The 22,094-nt window shown below is 40.6% G+C and overlaps 1 protein-coding gene and 1 long non-coding RNA gene across 10 annotated transcripts in view; one reads left to right on the forward strand and one right to left on the reverse strand.

Annotated features, from left to right (window-relative positions):
- Positions 1-14,999, reverse strand: part of GJA8 (gap junction protein alpha 8) — a 70,167-nt gene extending 55,168 nt beyond the window's left edge. For all 8 annotated transcript variants that reach the window (XR_012004072.1, XM_072769459.1, XM_072769451.1 and 5 more), the window contains exon 1: positions 14,798-14,999. The gene's annotated coding sequence lies outside the window, so the exon portion shown is untranslated. The remainder of the gene's footprint in view (positions 1-14,797) is intronic.
- LOC140601024 (uncharacterized) overlaps positions 1-22,094 on the forward strand; it is a 99,288-nt gene that overhangs the window by 61,683 nt on the left and 15,511 nt on the right. Inside the window, exons 7-8 of one of the 2 annotated variants that reach the window (XR_012004078.1) lie at positions 9,088-9,252; positions 11,571-11,727. This is a non-coding gene — a long non-coding RNA (uncharacterized lncRNA). The remainder of the gene's footprint in view (positions 1-9,087; positions 9,253-11,570; positions 11,728-22,094) is intronic. The other variant, XR_012004079.1, reaches the window with a different exon arrangement.

Consider the following 22,094-nt stretch of genomic DNA (forward strand, 5'->3'; position numbering starts at 1 on the left):
TGAGACCTGAAGACTTTACCTTACTCCCTGGGCTAGTCTTTGGTATATTCATGCAGGAAATTGTGTATCCCTTTATCAGGGTCCAGATGCATTTGGACTAGCCCCTTGGTTCTCCCAGCAAGATGCCAGGCTCCCTGACAACACATGAAGGAGTATGACCATGATCCCTGAGCTCCAGCTTCACCTTCACTGTGTTAAGGTTGTTGTTGGGTCACTTGAGCTGTGACTCATAACCCTACTTCCCATTAGGAGTAGGTTTTGAGCTTTATATAGGTGATTCCCCGAACTTCTGGCTTCAACCTCAGCCTTGACTATCAAACTTGTGTAGATGCTTCACTGGCACTTCAAACTCAACAGGTCCCATGCTGAATTCAGTATCTTCCTTTCAAAACTTTCTTTTCTTTCATCTCTGTAAATAACGTTTCCATATTTCTACCTTTCTAGTCCTTTTTCTTTAGGATCTTCATTTAATTTCCTACTCTCCTGCACCCCCACATTCCATCTACAGTTAAGACCATACAAGTCTGATTAATGCCTTGCCTGTCTTCCCTCTCTTCTCCATTGCCCCAGGTTTTCTTTCTTTCTTTAAAAATTTTATTTATTCATGAGAAAGAGAGAGAGAGAGAGGAAGAAGGAGAAGCAGGCTCCATGCAGGGAGCCCGATGTGGGACTCAATCCCGGGACTCCAGGATCATACCCTGAGCCTAAGGCAGATGCTTAACTGCTGAGCCACCCAGGCATCCCAGCCCCTGGTTTTCGAGTCTTCTTTGCTCCTCATCATAGGATTCTGGGTCCATCAACAGTTTTGTATAATTTCTTAATTTACACAAAAGTTCTTTCTAAACTTGAGAGTCTTTCCATGTTCCTCTTGTGCACTCCTGCCACATCGTGTGTTTGACAAACCTGTCTCTAGTCATATCATTATTCCTTTAATACCTCACATTTGATATATATTACAGTAGATATAGGCAAAACATATCAGTCATAGGGCAGTTGTGTCAGTCTGCTACTGAATGTCCTCCAAAATTTGTCTCTAATCCTTTCTAAGTACTTTAATTATTGCTGCAGCATAACAAATTATCCCCAAACTTAATGGCTCAACATAGCATACATTCATTATCTAACAGTTTCTGTGGGTCTAGAGGATGAGTATGGCTTGATTGGGTCTTCTACCTCAGAGTCTGTCATAAGATTGCAATCAAGGCATCACCTGGGACCATAGTCATCTCAAGGTTTAACTAGGGAAAGATCTGCCTCTAAGTTCACCCAATGATTACGGTAGGATTCAGTTTCTTGTGGGCTGTTGAACTGAGGGCCTTGGTGCCTCATAACATGGCAGCTGGCTTTACTGAAATGAATGAGAAAGAGAGACAGAGACAGAGAAAAAGAGAGACAGAAGGAACAAGATGGGAGTCAGTCCAGTCTTTTATAGCCTTATTGCATGGGGGTCAGAGATGGGGATTCCACAAGGAAGGTATGAATATCAGGAAGCAACCACTAGGAGCCATTTCAGAAGCTACCTACTATACCAAATTTCTTGACTTGCTACTCCACTGTGTATGCCCTAGCTCTGCCCAAGTTGTGTGCTGGCTGTGACTTGAATACCTCCCATTATTTTCCACCTCTCTGCCTTTCCTTAGGGTATCCCTTCCACCCAAATGCCCTCTCTATCCCCATAGCTACCTATTCATCTTTCTAAGTGCATTTCAAGTGCCGCTCTCCCTGTGGAGCCTTTCCTAACAAGATCTAGAGTAGATCTTCCACTTTGGAGTCCTAGGGAATCCTCCCTCCCTTCCCCCACCAGGGCATGTCTCTTTATTGGCTGTTATCACATTCTGCTCTGTGGGAGATTAGTTTGTAGAAGTATACTCCACAACTCTCAGTAGACTGAGTTCCTTGAGGGTAATTTTAATCAAATCAACTTTTAAATCTCTTTTGGCCCTATAACAGTTTCTGAAACACAGTAAGCAGTGAAACATTTGCTGAATTGCAAACAATTGTGAGGTCCAAGAGTCCAGGTCTGTGCGGATGGAATGCTGTTATGGGCAGCGGTAGGGGAAAGAAACCCCATGCTTCCCAAATAACCCTGCATGGCTGACTTATAGAAAAACAGCTGCCTTTCTGTGACTTTAGGGATTAGTCAGGCACTGGGAGAGTCTGCAAGGACTATGGGCAGTTGGGGACCAGAAGCCACTGATATCTGATCTCTCTACAGGAACTTGGGAAGACTAGTCAGGGTGTCTTATTCTTATTATTCCATTTAAAGAAACTCTTTTTCTGACCTCTGTCAAGCCAATGAGCTAGCAGTTGAAGGGTGAAGGGAACTAGTATTTATATAACCTATGAATTTTGCTAGCATTTAGTACTCAGAGAATCTTCTATAAGGTGGCTATTATATGCCCATTTTGAAGCTGAAAATAAAAACAAAGCAAAATATGGGGGGGGGGGTCAAAGTAAGTGGATGGAACTTAGTAAACAGTTAAAACAGTAAGTCAAATGTCAGCGTGACTGCAAAGAATGGATTCTATTATCATCACTCAATTCTGCTTATATTTATTGAGTACCTAAAATGTGCAAATCTCTGTGATCGAGTATTGAAGATTTGTAAGATGTGTGTGTGTGTGTGTTTGTTTTTGTTAATCTAGAGTTGAATGTGGGGTGAGTGAGTTGGTTGGTGCAGAATAACTGAATTTAACTTAAGATGGTGAACAGTCCTGTACATATGGACACCTATACCTACATTTGTCTGTATACGGACTATAATGAAAAACAGATTAATTGCAGCTGAGAAGACTGGGACAAGTTTCTTAGAAGAGATGGAGATTGCAGAGAAGGTAGGATTCTGAGTTTAAGGGGGCAATGTTATGTCTCATCCTAGCCTCAGCTATGCTTCATTGTTGAATCCTGGGCACAGTACACACCATTGACACTTCTAGGTATGACAAGGATTAGGATGTAGCTATACTTGGTGCTGTCCGTGAACTCAGATTTCATTAAGCCTAAATAAGGAAATACTGAATTTGCAATCAAAAGGATAAATCAAAGTAAATTTTTATCTAACATATCAGATTCACAAAAGCTAACTTCCTAAGTGATTAAATGAGAGGCAAGCACTTTGTGAATAGTAGAACACTTTATATGTGAAATACCGAAAGAAGAGTCAAGCAATATTCCAGTCTTTTTGTTTGTGCTGCTCTGCAGTTATTTTTGTGACTCTAAATACAGGACTTTACATTTATCTTAATTATATTTCATCTTGTTATCCTGGAGAGATGGGATCCTGACTCTGTCAATCTTTGTATTTTCTATTCTTAGTTTCACTTGTGCTTTACATTGATAAATGTCTTCCTGTATTTTCATCCAATTTGTTGTTAAAAATGTTGAACGGAACAGGACTGAGACCAGTGGACAGAGTCAAGCAGTGGTGGATCTGTTTTGTCTGGGTACAGTCATCCCCACAGTACCTGGTAGGATTTGACAAGGGCACCTCTGGTAAGGATTTGTACCACCTGGCTCTTTCCACCCAGAGTGGCCAGGGCAAACAAAAACAACCACGCTCAAATGTTGTATAAAGACTCTGCAAAACTCGTATCTCTTGAGTTTTCTAAGTGGTTTTGCATTGATTATCTCATTTGGGTTTCCCAAGAATCTCATGAAAGAGGGTGTGCAGGTGTTGCTGTGCTGATTTTCAGAGAATGCCTAATGAAATCAAGGCTGTCAGAGTTCAGTAATTTCTTGAGGTTCATGTAGCAATAAGTAGGAGAACTCAGTTCCAGATCCTCTTCTGACTCCCAGACCCATGATTTCTTTTTTTACTTGCCTGATAATAGTCATTTTCACTGAAGTTAAAACAGTCTGGTTCCCGGTCTTATTGAGATGTAATTGACATATAACATTGCAAATATTTCAGGTGTACAAGAGAATGATTTGATATATGTATATAATGCAGAATGATCACCACATCACTCACCACACCTAGTTACATTTTTGTCTTGTGATGTAGACTCTTAAGATCTACTCTCTTAGCAACTACTAAATATACAGTATAGTATTGTTAGCTGTACATCCATCCACAGTACTTATTTGGAAGTTTGTACCTTTTGACCATCTTCATCCATTTCCCCCACTTCCCACCCCTTATCAATATGTTCTGTTTCTATGAGTTGAGTTTTTCTTAGATTTCACATTTAAGTGAGATCCTAGAGTATTTGTCTTTCTTTGTCTGACTTATTTCACTTAGTGTTCACTTATTTCACTTAGGGTTCATCCACGCTGTCCCCAATAGCAGGATTTCATTTTTATTTATAACTGAAAAATAGTCCATTGTGTGCATGTATATATGTGTGTGTGTGTGTGTGTGTGTATGCACACACATACATAACACCGTATTTTCTTCATCCATTCATTCATTGATGAACACATAGGTTGTTTCCATGTCTTGATTATTGCAAATAATGCTATAATGAACTTAGGGGTGCATATGTCTCTCCGAGACAGTGATTTTGTTTCCTTCAGATAGACACCCAGAAGTGGAATTGCTGGATCATATGGTAGTTCTATTTTTAACTTTTTGAGGAACAGTTTTTTTTCTAGTTGTCCCTTCCTGCACTTGTGAGGGCTGGCTAGTTGCATATCTTCCCACTAGACTCTATGCTCCAAGAGCTATTATTCATGGCTTCATCCTTGTTCCAGCATAGTGTCTGTACTCAATGAATATGTGTTGAATAAACAAATGATTAAATACAATCTTATTGGGATCCCTGGGTGGCGCAGCGGTTTGGCGCCTGCCTTTGGCCTAGGGCACGATCCTGGAGACCCAGGATCGAATCCCACATCGGGCTCCCGGTGCATGGAGCCTGCTTCTCCCTTTGCCTGTGTCTCTGCCTCTCTCTCTCTCTATCATAAATAAATAAAAATTAAAAAAAAACAATCTTATTACCTATAATGTAATTGTTAATAATAATTCTTATATTTAGTAGAACTAGGGCTTAAAATTTCTCCTTTTTAAGCACTGAATAAATACAGCAACATGACTATAAATGTTCTCTCTCTCTTTTTAAATTTTTATTTATTTGGGAGAGAGAGGACAAACAAGCAAGGGGAATAGCAGGCTCCTTGCTGAGTAGGGAGCCCAATGCAGGACTCTATCCCAGGACCCTGATATCATGAACTGAGCCAAAAGCAGACATTTAGCCCACTGAGCCACCCAGGTGCCCATATGATGTTATTTTAATAAAGAACTCAAGACTCTAAGTACACTCTGTTTATCCTCACACACACCTTGACAATAGGTATGGGCTAGTGGTATCATCATATTACCCACAAGGATAGAGAGATTTTTTTTTTTTTTAATCTCACCCAAGTCTACACAGACAATATCAGGAGCAGCTGTTAATAGATTTTATGTTTCTTTATATTCAGTCCATTGCTGAGGCTGCTAAATCCTACTAAAGCTGTCAGGCACCAGAGTCTTATGCTGCTTTTCAAGGGTCTGCAATGCTCCCAAGTTAATTCATGGAAATGGCTGCAGGATTGTGCAAAAACAGCTGGTTACCTCCCAGCAGAATTAGCTGTAACCAGTTTAGTCACTTGCTGAGAGAAAGCAGGAAATCTCATGTAAAAGTCAGCAACATTCCCCATAATATAATAGGAAGTAAATCTATTTCTGAAGAGACCCAGACGCCTTGTTGGTTTAGAAAGATTCAGGGACAGACAGAGATCTGTAGTCTGAAGAATGGGAGAGATTTTAGTCAGACCTGGGTCTTTGATTTGGTGATTATATTACAGATGGGGCATATCTTCTGAGAATTGTGAGAATGATTTGTCAGTGAAGTTAATACAGAAATGTGGACAGAAAAATCTTGAGCCACAGTCAGCTGCTGCTATGCTGACAATAGCAGCTCCTTTCCACAGCGTGAGATCAGCAAGAAACTATTGTCTTCCATTCCCACTGTTTGGGGAGGGCCCACAAGGCAGAGATGGAGGACACCCTGCCAGGTAGACCACAGCCTATTTGTTGAGAGTATATCTTTCATTAAGCAGTTTTGGAAAGAATTACAAGGTTCCAAAAACTCTCAAAGTACTATAGAAGTGACTATTTTTCCTTAATCATTTGAGAATAGATAGCCAGTCCGATTCTTTATTAACTTGGTATTTCCTACAAATAAAGACATTCTTTTATATACCAACAATACAGTCAACAAAATCAGAAAATTAACTTTGAAGCATTACTGCCGTCAGATCTCACTCAAAGTTTAAGTGTTGCAATTGTACTTTTTCCAGCTAAAAGATACAGTGCAAAACCCCAGTTTACATGCACCAAGTCTCTTTGGTTCACTTCAGTGTGGGACAGTTCTTTAATCTTTCTTTGACTGTCACGTCCCTTGCCACATTTAAAGATTGTAGGCCAGTTATTTTGTAGAATGTCTCTTCATTTAGGCATTTATTCTCTTTTCTTGTCTTAGATTCAGGTTATGAATTCTTTGGAAGGAAAACACAGAAATGATGCTCTGTTAGTCTCAGTGCATCATACCAGGTGGTGCAAATTTCAACTTTTCCCCTTACCAATTGGCATTAACTTTGGTTTATTAAGATGATGTCCCTCAGGCTTCTCCAGTCTCAAGTTACTTCTTTTCTCTTTGTAATTAATAAACGGTTATGTGTGGAAAAATACGAAACTATGTAACTATCCTATTAGACCCCAACAAACTGCTAATTTACTCATGTATTATTTTATATCTATAAGGATTCATTGTTTCTTTTTTTTTTTTTTTTTGGATTCATTGTTTCTTTCCCTCTTAAAGAATTACAGATTTTTACAATTGTTATTTATTCTGATACTCAAATTGTTTCCAATTTGCTCAGTGGAAGTCTCTTCAAGGTGGCTGAAGAGACAAATCTTCAAGATCTGTGTATCTCTATCATTCTTTGAGTACTTCCTTGCCTCTGGCAAAAAAATAATTTATAGGATCATCTTATACTTTCCCTGCCCCAGCCTTCAACTTGGACATCTCTCTAAGAAGCTGTACTTCTTTTAAGTGGAAAATAATATTTAGAAACCAGGAGTTGGAGTAGGTGTGCTTATGGCTAATAAGCAAGACTCCCAAGACTTCTCACCGGAAAGAACTAGGAAAGATATGTATGTATACATATACATGCTTATATATCTACATTTATTTCCATATCTAATATGTATATTGCAAACTGCTAGCTCCAAATTCAACATCACAGAATTCATTCTGATTTTCTGCTTTTCTGTAATTGTAATTCCATTTTCTGATGTTGAGAAATCTGACTCTCACTATTGATAGCATATTTAATTACTTGACTAATGCCCCTCAATAATTCCCCAGTGTGAAACCAATCTCCCATTTTTAAGGCCATCCCCTCACCTGCAAAGATGCTCTCCTCTCTCTATTCTAGTTCCAGTTCCCTCTGTCAGGCTTAGGTGAGGACGCCAAGCTCCTGGCAGGAAGGAGACTAATAAAACTACTTTGCTACAACATGGGCTATCTTTTGTGGAAAAGGAAGGGTGGCTCAGAGGGCAGAACACAGTGTCCAGAGGGTGGAGAGCCATACAGAATTTATCCCCATGCCTTAAAACCTAATCAAGGAAATTTAACATTTATTTGCCTGGCTGAATGTCAGGACTGTGAAGGACCAGGGACTCTTTTTTTTTTTTTACCTCTTATCTTCCCAATTTTTGAGCCAGACTATTGATAGCTATCATCCTTAAGGTGGTCACACCATTGCGTTTGGGGCAGATACCTTCTCTCTTTAGTTTCACAGGTCTTTCAATGGAGAGGAATTGCATCCCAAGTGCTGTATTGCATAGATTACACCTAGGATCTTCATCAGCACTGATTTAGATGATGAGATTTTGGACTTTGAGTTAATGAGGTGATAAGAATTAGATTTAGATGATAAGATTTTGATTATGATGCACTGGGATAAGGATCATGGGGTGGTGTATTAGTCCATGAGGGGTGCCATAACAGAGTAACACAGAGTGGGTGGCTGAAACAACAGAGATTATTTTCTCACAGTTTAGGAGGCTAGACATCTAACATCATGGTTCAGCAGTGTTGGTTTATTCTGAGGGCCTCTCTTGTTGGCTGATGAATGGCTGTGTTCCCTTTGTGTCTTCACATGGTCTTCTCTCTCCACCTGCCTGTGCCCAAATTTCCTCTTCTTTCAGAACACCGGTCATATTGGATTAGGGCCCATCCTAATGACCTCATTTTAATCTAGTCACTTCATTAAAGACCTGTCTACAAGTACAGTCACATTCTTAGGTACAGGGGGGTTAAGAGTTCAACCTATAGTAGATAGGGGTGATTGTATATTGCATGTGGAAAAAACATGAATCATTGGGGACCAGGGGGCCAAGAATTCTGTGGAAGACAGAATTCTTCCTGTATAATTTCCTCTCCTTGAGTGTAAGTGGGACCTGCGATATGATGAGGTGATCTCTTTTGTGATTACCTTACATTTTATAACATCCCATCTTCGCAGACTGGAGAGGGATGGAGGGAGTGAGAGAGAGGTTCTCCTGTTGGTTTTGAAGAAGTGGTCAGTTTGTGAGGAGGCCAATGACAGTTATTTGGGGGGATCTCTAGGAGCTTAGAGCAGCCCTCACTGACAGCCAGCAAGAAAGCAGTAATCTTAGTCCTATAACTACAAGGAACTGAACTCTAGCAATGAGAAGATGAGCTTGGAAGAGAACTCAGAGCTCTAGAACAAAATGGAGCCTGGTAGACACTTTGATTGTAGCCTTGTGACATCCTGAGCAGAGACTCCAGATAAGCTGTGTCTGAACTCCTGACCCACAAAAACTGGGTGATAATAAATGTTTGTTGTTGTAAGTTATGTTTGTGGTAATTTGTTATACAGCGATAGGAAACTAAAATACCATCCAAAGTTTCTATCCCTTGTCTACTCTAGGCTGCCATTCTCTGAACTTGCAACATGCCCCAAGATCTAACCAACTTTGGACTTCCTACCAACCAAAAAACAAGCATACAAACAATAGTTTTTGCAATAAGTATTGGGTCCATTAAACTCACTCTTGTTTCTTTGTCATTTCAGGGTTGGGTTTCATGCAAGGAGCCGGCAGCTGCTGCCAGTTTGTTACCCTATCTTCATGATCCCCAGATTTACATTTGAAGAAGATAACTTTTGATTCTATGTGGTGAACGAATTGGCAAAAATAGCTACAGAAAGGCCAGTTAGGAGGCTGTTGTAGAAGTCCAGGTGAGAGATGATAGTGACTTGACTAGGTGATGGCAAGGAATCTGGAGAGAAGTGGATGGATTTGAGGAAAGGCAATAGAAGTCACTCTCAACCTCAACTCCTGGAGATAACCAGTGTTATATGAACTATGTTAATATTGTGGTGTATTTTCTATCTTCATTTCCTAGATTTGTATATGTGTAATGCTTTATTTTTATAGTGTTGGGATGACATTATGTTTATAATTTTGTATATTGATCATTGTCCTTATCTTGTCGTGACCACTTATCTGAAGAACTAAATGGTATTTAAAATGTTATTTTTAATAAGTGATTGCCTTTTTCATGATCTGTGAAACCACAGTAAGACATATTGATGGAAAATTCCTTGAAGAATTTAGGAGAAAACAAATGGAATGAATGACACCAAGAGCTAGGGGGAGTAAACACCTGTAGACACCACTGATGGAGAGAAGGAGCGGATACCATCTACATTAAGCCTACAGCTGGAAGGTGTGGCCTGGGGAGCAGGACCTGGTTCAATGGTCAGCAGCTGACAACAGTACACTGCAACCCCCTGCACTGGCCAGAGCTCACTGCTCCCAGCTACCCAGAACGGTTATAACTTTTAGCATCTCATACCAGTCAACAACTTTGTCATATTGTAACTACTTACTAAGTGCTTAAAGTGATCTGGAGTGGATAAGGGTACATTTTTAAATGGCCTTTTAGAAGGGAAGCAAGAACCAGCTGGGTATTAGGAAAGCAGCTGGCTGTGATTTTTTTTTTAATGAGTCCATTGAATGACAGATCAGCCATCCCTTGAGAGCCTGTGTGCTCTGCTCAGGCCTCATAAACTTGCCTGCAATCCTTTTTTCAGAACTTGCTGTCTGCTTCCTAGAAGTTGGCTCACAGATTATGTGTGCGCGTGCGCACGCACACACACACACACACACACACACACACACACACACACACTTCCCACCCTCCCTCTGCCCCTCTCCCATGAGTGCAGGGCCAGTAGAAAAGATGTCAAGGTAGTGGGGACCTATCTTTGGTCCTCCTGTAACTATTCTCTCCTCCCACCTTGCATTCTCCAAACCATATCTCCACTCTTCACCTCCCCCTATGGGGGACAAAGCAGGGTTTCTTTCCCACACACACTTGGAAAGTTGTCAAATAATTTAAGCCAGGGTGTTTGCTGATAACAAAGGTGCTGTGGCTGATAAGGAAAGTGTTGGCTGATAGCTTAACATCCCAGAAATATTTGCATTTTCATGGGGGCCTACTGAAGAGAGAGATGGAATCTTTGAAGAACTGAAATTTGGGGCAGTTCCCTGGCAGAGTCTTAGACCTTGCTAGTCTTTGTGGAAGTGTCCTCACCCATCTGCAGCATCCCTTTTGGATAAATGCCCACCTGCTGCTAGATGGGTGGTCAGATACCCACGGCCCAACCGGCTGGACATGGGCCCTGCCCTCTCTTGGGCCCTGGTCTCTCTTACAGCTGTAGGGAGAATGGTGAGGTAGGAGGTGGGGAAATGCTTGTTTTACCCAAAATTGAGACACAGGGTTAGAAGATTGTTTCCTTTTTTAGGTGCATAGATACATGAGAAACAAATTTCTAGAAAGACTATGATTTCGGGACACCTGGGTGGCTCAATGGTTGAGCATTTGCCTTTGGCTCAGGGCCTGATCCCGGGATCTGAGATAGAGTCCCACATTGGGCTCCCTGGGAGGAGCCTGCTTCTCCCCTTGCCTATGTTTCTGCTTCTCTCTCTGTGTCTCTCATGAAATAAATAAAATCTTTAAAAAAAAAAAAAAGACTGTGATTTGAAATGAGCTACCAAAACAAGTTGGACTATCAATGTCCACTTACTGGTGCACTGTTTTTTTTTTTTAATATTTTATTTATTTGAAAGAGAGAGAGAGAGAGACAGATAGTAACAGAGAGCATGGGTGCTGAGCTGGAAGCCTGATGTGGGGCTGGATTCCAGGATCCTGGGATCATGACCTGAGCTGATGCTCAGACACTTAACCTTAACTGAGCTACCCAGACACCCTAGTGCACTGATCAATATAAACCTTCAAACTGGCAATCAATAATATACAGTTTAGTACCATAAAATAAAAATTGATCTTGTACTTTTCTGTGTTTTATCGGCATAGGTTCTAGATAGCTTTTCATAGGAAGAACTTACTTTTATTCTGAAATTCTTTCCTATCTTTTAAAACAGCCTTCTTTCCTGTGTTTGGTATTTTTCCTGTTTGCTATTATTATTTCCAATCCTTTTTCTTGTGTTTTGTATTATTATTATTATTATTATTATTTTTTTTTTTTAGATTTTATTTATTTACTCATGAGAGACACAGAAAGAGAGGCAGAGAAATAGGCAGAAGGAGAAGCTCCCTGCAGGGAGCCTGAAGCAGAACTTGATCCCAGGATCCCAGGATCATGACCTGGAGCTGAAGGCAGATGCTCAACCGCTGAGCCACCCAGGTGCCCCTATTCTTATTTCTATGTTTGGACTTCTATTATCTCTCTGTGTACAGTGTTACTATTTCTCATGCTTTTTATAATAACACATCTTTTAAACATCTTTTTGGTAATAAAACATCCTTGGTAGCAAAACATGATAAATGACCATGACAGGAGGCAGAGACTTGGCTTTGTTCATTGCTGCATCCTAGCCCCTAAGACAGTGCCTGGGACATAGTAGACATCAATGAATACATATTGAATAAATGCATGCATGAATGATATATCTTAGAAATTATATTCTTATCTGTCACATGATTTGGAAACTCCGTATCTCTAAACTTTAAAGTTACTAATTCATGAAATCCATGGGTTTAGAACACAGAACTGGGAGTTAGATCAATTCCAATTTAACTTGATCTTGGGCAAATTACTCAATCTCTATAGGTCTCTGTTTTCACACCTGTGAAAAGAGATTAATACCAGTAGTTACTTCACAAGGCCACTTAAAGATTGCAGAGGGTGGCATGCAGGTGCTGGGTAGTGTGGATAACCTTGGTCCGGGGTTATTAGACAGCATCTGGGGATTGGACTGGGTGCTCATCTTCCAGGTCAGTGAGGTGTGACTTTGCCACTCCCGTTTATGCCTGCCAAGCCCTTTATTTTATTTTATTTTATTTTATTTTATTTTATTTTATTTTATTTTATTTTATTTATTTTATTTTATTTTATGTTGTTATTTTATGTTGTTATTTTATTTTATTTTATTTTATTATTTTATTATTTTATTTTATTTTATTTTTGCCAAGCCCTTTAGATGCACTTTATCCCCATCCCTAGTAATTCTGCTCCTAACATCTGAAGACCATTGTAGTGTCTTTATGGTAGAATGATCTGACACCAGGCTCAGGTGTAGGTAGCTAGAATAAAATGAGCACACTCTTCAGTAAGTTATGATTTTGTTTCTAAAAACTTTAAAATTTACTTTTTCAATAGACAAATATTTTTATTACTAGAAAAACTAAGCACTTAATATTAGCAATTGGTTACCTACCTAATTATGTTTCTTTCCCCACTCAAAATAATTGTAGGAAGTATTACTGCTATTTTACAGTTATGGAAACAGAGCTTAGAGAGATTAAACAGCTTGATCATGGTCTCTAGTTAGTAGGTTGAAGAGCTAAGGTTGGAGCCTAGATCAGATTCCCTAAACCATGTGTTAACTACAATTTGCTGCTGCAAGGTGAGGAAAATATATCTATTTGTCTATTTTAGTGGAAAATTTAGAGGTAAGACTCTTTATCACCTCTCTAGATAAGAAGAAGGTAAACTATTCATTCAGTCTGTGAACTAAATCCTTTTCCATTCTGAGTGCTAGAGATCAGGCTCTTTCACTTATTAGCTGTGTGACTTTGAATAAATCACACACCATCTCTGAACTTCAGCTTTCCCTCCTGTGAAGTGGAAAGAGCAACTCCTGCCTCTCTCTCTAGGTTGAGGTATGTGCTATATACAGCTGTAGAATCATTGTTAGTGGATCTCCGTGGTTTCCTAGCTAGGTGCCTCCCTTTTATGGATTGATTTCATTTATTTAAGAGTTCTTTGCAAAGCTCTACCTTATATATATTTAATTACCTCGTTTCTACTTTACCTCTAATTGTCCACTTCCTTCAACTTTCCCTTTCTTTCCCTCACCTTGGGCTATTTTTCACTTATATTCTGCTGATTGGTCAGGGAACAGAAGTTTTTCAAGTGCCTGATATTTCAGTCCATTTCATACTCTCTCCTTTGTCTCTCCCCAACCCCCCCACTGTGGGCTGTCAGTCAATTGTGCTTAAACAGTCTCCAGGCTTCTAGTGCGTTGTTGCTTTTAAAAATTCTGCCTTCCAGTATTTTCCTTCTTGAATACTCCCTATTTTGTTATAATCCTTTTTTTTCTAAGCATGAAAAAAAAATGATTGTACCACATAAATGGAAGAGAATGGTGGCTCATTACCTTGGAAGGTGGTAGAAATAGTGTTAGAAAGTTCTCAACATTGGGTGAGCTTTAGTTTTCTCTCTGAATGAGTTTCAGTGTTCTGAATCTGCATTTGCAATAAAAAACATGGAAACATGCTCTCCTCAAAATGATCATCCTTATTCTAAGTACTATAGAAGCTCTCACATGATCTCTCCCTGTTCTTCAGGGTAGCAACTATGTGCCAGGTCCTGGTTAAGCACTGTGGGGACATACACAATGTCAACTGTGTATGTCCCCACATACACAGGGACAATACACAGTCCCTGACCAGTAGGGCTACTGGGGACAGCAGACTCATAGGCTACATGAAAATAAAATTAATTCCTCCCTTTCCTCCTCAAACAAATAAAAAAGTCAGTCTCAGAACAACACTTCAAGGGGTGCATATGTAACTTACAGTATCTTCTGAGAACAATCTTATGTTAAAGACCACCTCCAGGGGCAGCCCCGGTGGCTCAGCAGTTTAGCGCCTGCCTTCAGCCCAAGGCCTGATCCTGGAGACCTGGGATCGAGTCCCACGTCAGGCTCCCTGCATGGAGCCTGCTTCTCCCTCTGCCTGTGTCTCTGCCTCTCTCTCTGTGTCTCTCATGAGTAAATAAATAAAATCTTAAAAAATAAAAAAAAGACCACTTCCAGAGTGAGCCTGTGTTGCTGGAGCCCAGATCACAGCCATAAGTTTACCTCAGAGAGACCCTTTGCATGCATGGCTCTTGCTTCCATTGTGGTCAGCTCAGAGACTGCACCCACCTCCCATTCCTGCACCTCAGGGAGTCTAGCCAGATAGGGAAAGCAGTTGCCCCATTAATCCCTAGAGGGGGAAGAGAAGAAGATTTTTCCCATTTGATTCCTCCTCAACTTTGGCCAAGGGCTGCCGGTAGAGTATGATCTCTACTCACCAGCACCCCGGTTGGCCCTAGATTGAACTGGCAGCTTCTCTCTACAGAGGCTGTGTGATGTAAAGGACACATCTTCCACTTGCTGAGAAGGTCAAGGCCATTGTCTTTTGCTAGGGCAGCCATAACAAAACATCACCTACTGGGTGGCTTAAACAACAAAAATTTATTCTCTCACAGTTTTGGAGGCTGGAAGTCCAAGATCAAGGTATTGGCAGACTTCGTTCTTCTGAGAGTGTGAGGAAGAATCTGTTCCGTGCCTCTCTTCTAGCTTCTAGTGGTCTTCTGGCAATATTTGGTATTCCTTGGCTTGTTGACATTATCACCCCAATCTCTGTCTTCATCTTCACATGGCATTTGCTCTGTGGCTGTCTCTGTGTCCAAATTTCCCCTCTTTATATGGACACAGTCATATTGGACTAGGGCCCATTCTGCTGACTTCATCATAACTTGATCATCTACAAAGATTCTATTTCCAAATAAGGTCACATTCACAGGTACTAATGGTTAGGACTTCAGCATCTTTTGGGGGAGACACAATTCAACCCCTAACAGCTACCTTCCTCAGATCTCTCAGCTTCTACTCAAGATTCCTCTGTATTTCCACCTTCTTGCTCCTCTTTGGTTCCAGAGAAGTTTTTATCTTCCTTGCCCAGGCTAACTCTTTTCCTGGGTCTATTAATTCCACTTCATCCAGAGCCTTCTATGTTAGTTGGCCTGTCCTGGGCTCTTCTTCAGGATCTCCCAGACTTAGAAACTTGTTTAGGCTTATTTATATCTGCTTCCCATGGTCCTGCCATTCCTGTGTTCTGTTCTGTTGGTTTTGGTTATTTGGTGTCTTTTTTTTTTTCTTTCACAACGTGCTGTGTCCATTTCCTCACCATTCACTGCACCCCCCAAGAGCTTGCTCTGTCAGGACTTGAGATGCAGTCAAGCCTAGTGGCAGAGAGCGCAGGTTTTGGAGTCAGACTACCTGAGTTCAGATCCTTGTTCACTTTATCTTTCTAACCCTTAATTTTGTGCCTCTGTACCTGTGGATAATGACAGCTCCTGATGTACAGTGAGCATTCAGCTGTGTTAGCATTTCAATTTTTGGTGATTTCAGCCTCTCCTATTGCTATGAAGATGGTAATTATGTCTATGTATTCAGCTGCAACTCAATTACTTTCCACCTTTCAACCTCTTCCTACGCTATTTAGAAATGCTACTAACATTTCAATACATCCCCAAACTAAGCTCTCTCCTTGCCTTTTGTCCCTCCCTCCAACACACACACACTGCTGAGCCTGTCTGATTTTCCTATTTGTGTTAATGGCACCATAATGCTTCTATCAGCTCTGGACACAAACCTTGGAATCACTATTCCCTTTCCTGTGCCAACTCTACCTAATCAATAGCTAAGTTCTATGAACTTTATCAATGAAACATTAAAAAATATATGTACATCTATCCTGTCCTTCCATTTACATTACCCCAAGCCTAGCTATTACTCCTCCATAGATGATACCAGTAGCCTTCTAACTGAACTCCTTGTTTCCAGCCCCTTGCCATCACAATCACTTACACCGTGTCCAGATCACTTTTCCTAAAATGTAACTTGACCATGGAAACTCTCCTGTGGAAAAGCATTCAATTGCTCCCTGTTGCTTATTAAATAAAGCCCAAACTCTGCCATTCAAATGCCTTTTTGTACGGCTTTTCTTCGTTCTGGCCCTATTTCCTTGTAGCCCTCTAAGCTTTGGCTACACATTTCAAACATGCACAAAGCTTTTCTCCTTTTGGCTTTTAGTATTCCACCCTCTATTTTTCCATGCTCTTCTTTTTTTTTTTTTTTCCCCACTGGTAATAAGAGTTTATTAAAAGCACAATATCCAAGATTATAGAAAAGGTCATACAAAGAGAATTAACTTAAATCCATAAATCCTTCTTCATGGCACTGGGCAATTGGATACAGCATTCCATGCTCTTCTTAAATATAGTTTTCTTTTGGGAGAATCCTTGCTCACTTTACGAGGGTGAGTTCTCTCCCTTTGCTGGTCTTCAATGTCTTATTTGGTATCTATCCTTCCTGTGGCCCTGAACATAACCTGTCCTATATTCCCTGGTAGGTAAGAGGACAGAGACATTCTTCTGTCCCATTTTAATATCTCCTGCAACTTCTAAAACAATGTCTGACACATGTAGATACACATAATTGTTGAGATTCTTGACCTTATTTGAAAGGTACTCAGCCTTCCACACCAAGTTTCTTTTTCAAAAGGACTTCAACAGACAAATGTAAATGAATGCTTCAGTGAAGTGTAAAATCAGAAGTTCATCTCTCAGCCCATAGGAGCCTTCCTCTGCCTACTCCTTTGGCAATGTCTCTTTATGGCTTCCCTTTGCCTGTCATTCACACTGGGGAAGTTCATGGTTTTCAGGGGAAAGAGTGGACATAGGACTCTAACATGTCTCCTTCCTCCCTTCTCACACTCCTTTTTCTTCCTAATCCTGGCAGTCTCTTTCAACTTGTACTTCTTGCTCAGATTCTTTCTTCTGATTATTTTTCCTTTCTCCCTTTTCCTCTCTATGTTACTGTCCCTGCCCTCATTCCCATCCAGTTGTGAACAAGATTCTGAGTCCGGGGCTGGACTGGGGATGGGAAACAGAGGGAACATTAGGGCTGGGGAGAGGCTAGCTGGGCACTTCAGGTTTTTTCCTCTGCCAGCAGCCAGGCTTCAGACTTGTCACCTAACTGCCTTCTTCACTAACTGGGGACTCTCAAGACTTGCAGCAACTTCTCTTTGTCTCATCGGTATGAGTTAATCAAGAACAGAGAGTCTTTCAAAGTGAAGGCTTTATTTCAGAGACCTATGGAATGCAAAGTACTTCTTCCATTTACAGAACAAACAGCTGAGAGTCAGGAATTCTTCTCCCCACAAAGCCCTGCTAGCCATTCCTTTCCTCCCTGTGGCTTCTCACCTCTAGATCCCTCTACCCCACAAGTGCACTATCAAATGACTGTGGGTATCTCAGGGAGGTGCAATTTAATCTTCAACCTGTTTCTCCACGGAGATTGCTTTTCTGGAGCACATTTTTGGGAGAGCATAAATGTTTTAGGTCTGATCAACTGGCGTTCCTTGTCCTGCCCGTGGCCAGCCCCTCTAAATGCATCTCCTTATCTCCAACAGCAGTCTCTTTGTAAACCTGTTTTGTGATCTTTAGCTGCATCAGTAACCCTTTCCTTGCTATCATGATTCCTCAAGCCCAGTCTACCCCAAATCACCTATGTGTTTGGAGACCACTGCACTGGGCAGGAGGATGGCTCACTCGGCCATGTCCAAGTGCACAGCCTTTGTCTGTCACAAAACAAGCCCAACACCCCATGCACTCCAAATACTTTCAAATAAACCAAGTCCTTTAACTATGTGTTAAGTTAAATTCTCTTTCTGGTGCAAGCATTTTCAGGAACTAAGAGGACGTTTTGTAGAGTATGTTAAACTCACGTGAAACACATTTCTAGATCTAAGGTATCCTTTATATCTTTATCACTACTGTTATTACTCATAATAACCTGAGTTTAGCACATTATAACAGGAAGGTGGTATTCCTCAAGTATACTACAACTCATTAAGCGTGGGTCCAAATTTCTTGCGAATGTAACAAATGTCTAAAGATTTTGCTTTCTGAGCTGACCTCAGTATATGATATCTGTAACTCCCAAGGCCCCTGGGGATAGTCAGCTAGTGCAATAAATTACTATTGAAATAGTAATATTGAAAGTGGTTGGTCAACCATACCCAACAATATGGATAAAATTCAGAAACAAAATATTGAAAGAAGACAGTCAAAAAAAAATAAAAACTATAGGATTCCATATCTTAAAATTAAGAACAGGGAAAACAAATCTATGATGCTAGTTGTCAGGACAGTGGTTACGTTGGGAGGTAGGGACTGATACAAGATGGGGGAGCATGCAGGGTGCTGACAGTATTTTTTGAACAAGTATGTTCACATTGTGAAATTTCATAGCACTATACATTTTGTGATTTATGTACTTCTTTATATGTGTGCTATATTCTAACAAAGTTTTTAAAAATGTAAACAAAATGTGGTTTGTCAAGGTTCTGGCTGCCGTGCTTGGGAGCAGTGACAGGTAAGAGAATTACATTGTGATAGTACTACTTCAATGACTTGAAGTTATCAAGTTCTTTCCAACCTCCACAGATGGCTATAGGAGGAGTAAACCCAGGGGCAGACTCTCAGTAAAAGTACATGGTAAAACTTAAGGAGATCTAGGAATCTTACTGGACATTCCTCATGCTCTAAGATGCTCTACTTCTGAATCCTAAAATAATAGGGGAGAGTGAGAAGGACAAATGTCCCATTAGGAAAGCCAAGGAGAGGAAAGTAGCCATCTTCCTGCTCCCTGGCACTGGGTAGTGGCAATGTGGTCCAGGCTTGGCCAATAGATGTTTTGACCCTGATACTTGAAACTTTGGGGCAGTTGAAACCCTTCTAGGCAGCAGAGGCAGAGATTCAGATGCCTAGAGACTTAGTTTGAGTGTCCAGTAGCAGCAAGAGTCCATCAGCAGTGGAGCCTGCCATAGCCTTCTAGACAGCCTGTTTTTGTTGTGTGATCTGAACAAGTTCTTGGCTGCTTAGCCTTTCTTAGATTCTGTCTCACTTCCAAGCTTCTTTATCAGTTCTGAGGATAATACGTGAAACTTTTTCTAAATCCCCTTTCTGATTAAGGTAATCAGAGTGAGTTTCTGTTGTTTGCATTCAAGACCCTTGACTAATACAAGAGCTCCCCAACAAAAGAGATTATCAATTCTCCTTGCAATTCTTTACTCCAATTTTATCACATGGCTTCTCATTCACCACCTAGAGATTATTTGGGGCTAACTGCTTCTGTTTCAAAAATACCAACATTCTTACAGGACAATTAATCGTTCATACTTCAACATGAATTCTTTCAACCCAGTTGCTTTTTCCTTTATATCTGTCTGAGATCAGTACATTAAGAAAATAGGATGGGGAGGAGTGATTCAGGAAAAGTTAATTTTGGGCTTGAGGGCATTTAGGAAGGGCAGGAATGAGATAAGGCACCAAGGTGGGGAACCTTGGGATGTCAGAGGGTTTCAGGTGGTCACAGGATTCATCTGGGGTAGAGAAAAGAAGACACCACATACTAGGAAAGGGATCAGAGCAATGTGTCAGAGAACCAAAGATAAATTTTGCAATCCACCTTCAGGCTGGTCTTTACATTTAAGTATTTTTTGTTTTGTGTAGGGGAGGTAATTGGGAGCTCTGGCCTGTTAGAGTTCTGGGAGTGATTACAGGTGATTTATCATGTTATTGCAACTCCTAGCTTATGTATAGACTCCATCAGGAGAACCAGTGTGGGTCCAGGATTCGCTCCGCCAGACTAATCTTCATAAAACAACAGGAGCTCACTCAGAACCAGCTATGCCAGACTAAGCTCATTTCCTTTGTTGACGGGGTTATCAGGCAGGATATAGACCTGTGAGCCTGGTACAGTTAAGTGGATTTGTAATTGGTCGAACCATCACAAACAAAGACTAATGATTAATGAATCAGTGTCAACTTTCAGGGAGGTCTCTAGTCATTTGCTGCGGGGGTCTCAGTCAACATTGTTATTAATGACTTGGATGGGTTCACAGAACATAGTGATCAAATTTGCTGAGAGAGTTAGCAACTACGTTGGATGACAACATCAGGATTTAGAATGCTCTCAGCAGACTAAAGCGATGTCCTGGGTATAACAAGGTGGGATTTAATAGGGATAAATGGAAAGTCATACACTTAGCCCTAAAAAGCCAATTGTATGTGTAGTGTGGAGACCCGAAGTGACCTGGCATAACTTGAGCACAGGTGAAGGAGACTTACCCTGAAGTAGGGACTCAGTGTGCCTGTGCTCTGCCTGCCTCACTGAGCCTAGGGCCACACCTGCTGAGTGTTCTTCGTTCTGAGTGTTGCCCTTAAAGAACAACAGGGACAAACTGAAACATGTCCAGAGGTGGGGATCCAGCTATGAGGGATTCTGGGGCCACTTTGTAGGAGAGCAAACAGCGGAAGGTTGCTGACCCAGGAGAAGAAACGGCTTGGAGTCAGGCCACCTGTTTTTAATTATTTGCATGCTGGTAAAGTGGAAGGTGATTAGGTATGTTTTGGTGATCTCAAAGGATAAAATTCACAGCTATGGGTGGAGCTTTCAGCTTCTACCTAAAATACAAAACTTAGGAAAACTTTCCAACAAGTAAGCAGGAAAGCACAACAGTAAGACCAGGCTTAGGAGTTAGGCCTTGTTTGAAATCTCAAATATTCTACTTATTAACTGCGTTTTGGGTAAATTTTCACTTTTCTATTTTCAGGAGGATTAACTGAATGTTAATGCATCTAGCCTATGGCCTGCTACACATAGGAACTTGATATATGAGAGCTATTTGATAAAGCTTGGTACTTAAAAGTATTCAGGTGGAATTGAGTTTGAGCATAGCTGGAATGAGAGATGTCTTTTGGACAAAATGAAATGTGTGTTCCAACAGAAGAAGAAACAAGGGGTATACCCTATGTCTGTATGTTCTTTCAGATTGTTCCTGGAACAGCTAGATTTATGTTTTATTTTGCCTAAGAAATTGTTTTTTTCCTCAAACTCTGTACTTTTCAAACTTTTGGGCCAGATGAAGAGTATAAATCCAAATCTTAGTGGTAGCTTCTCTTTACTAAAGCCATATTATAGGCTAGACAGTGCGTTAATCACCTTCCATATATCATTATGACAACATTTTAATATGATGACAAAGGAATACTGTATAATAAATATTATATAATAAACATTTAATATAATGACAGGAATATTATGTAATAAATATCATAGAACATTTTAATATGATATAAAATATTACATAATAAATGTCATAGGAACATTGAAAGGGAAGCAATTAACTCTAACTGGAGGATTAGGAAAGGCTTCTTGGAGAAAGTAGCATATGAGTTGGGTCTTAGAGGATGAGTAAGACTTTAATTGATGGAAGGTGATAGGGGCAAGGCCTTCCAGGCAGGGAAATGGCTTAAACAAAAGCACAGAAGTAATTAGTGGAGATAATGAGCCATCTTCCCAGGGCAGGCTCTGCCTTTTTGATTATGGATGCCGTCGTCCTTGCCATCGCTGATGATAGCATGTTAGTATGAAATTATAGGAAAGATTTTGTAGTCAATGACTTGTTACCACTGTTCCCATCCTGAGGTTATTTTTGTGTGTTATTATTCAAGTAGATTGAATGCTTACAACGTGTGTGTGGAGCCCTGAGGTCTGAGGCAGGTGACCCAGGACAACTCAGGAAGGGAGCTTCAGGCAGGGAGAGCTGCATAGCAGTTAAGGAGGTCTTAGATCCCACACTGAAGTAGGCCTTCTCCACGCCTTGGAGAGGCTTTTGTGGCTTTGAGAAGGCCCTTTCTGGCTAGAAAAA

The sequence above is a fragment of the Canis lupus genome, chromosome 12 (genome assembly GCF_048164855.1).
Source record: "Canis lupus baileyi chromosome 12, mCanLup2.hap1, whole genome shotgun sequence".
Lineage (NCBI taxonomy): Eukaryota > Metazoa > Chordata > Mammalia > Carnivora > Canidae > Canis > Canis lupus.